The following is a 694-nucleotide window of genomic DNA, read 5'->3' as shown; positions in this document are numbered from 1 at the left end:
TTTGCTTCTTTCAACAACCTAGAATATCTTTGAAGCATGAATGTGGGTAATTATTCCCAACTAACCTAAATTCAATAAAATATTCTATTTAAAAAAAAAAGATTTACCAAAGGTTTTGTTTTTTTTAAGATGTTCTCTTGGAGTAGAGTCAGAAGATAGTATAGGGAACAATGACTTAAATTCAGCTGATAACCACTCCTGCTTTACTGTTTAGTGCATTAACAGTAGGTAAAGAGCACAACTGCCTAAGTGCTCAGCTGTTAGTGAAAGTGTAGCACTTCAAATCTATCCAGTGGCTTTACGAGAGAACATCTGAAAAGATGCTCAAAGAAACAAAACCCCCAAAGTCATGCCACAGAGTGGATTCTGAGTCTTAATACAGGCTGTGAGTATTTACTGGTGCAGAAACCCTCACCTTTCTCCCACGGAACAGCAGTGAGGCTTGAACAGCTGACCTTGCTCTTAACAGCCCATAGCATAACCCACTATGTCGCAGGACTCCTCTTGAAATAAGTGCAGCCTAGAAAAACCTATGATGTGATTCTACTTGGTCACATAGGGTCTATAAGAGTTGAAAATAGACTTAACAGAATCTAGCAATAACATCAGCAGTAAACGAATACAGTATAGTAATACGTTTTTATACACTCACCTATTTAAATGATATTTGAGGCTTATGCTGGTTCATCACCTT

Source organism: Echinops telfairi, unplaced genomic scaffold (assembly GCF_000313985.2).
Source record: "Echinops telfairi isolate 266 unplaced genomic scaffold, ASM31398v2 ScPeMD7_7440;HRSCAF=8478, whole genome shotgun sequence".
Classification (NCBI taxonomy): Eukaryota; Metazoa; Chordata; class Mammalia; order Afrosoricida; family Tenrecidae; genus Echinops; species Echinops telfairi.
This window is presented reverse-complemented; position numbering follows the sequence as displayed.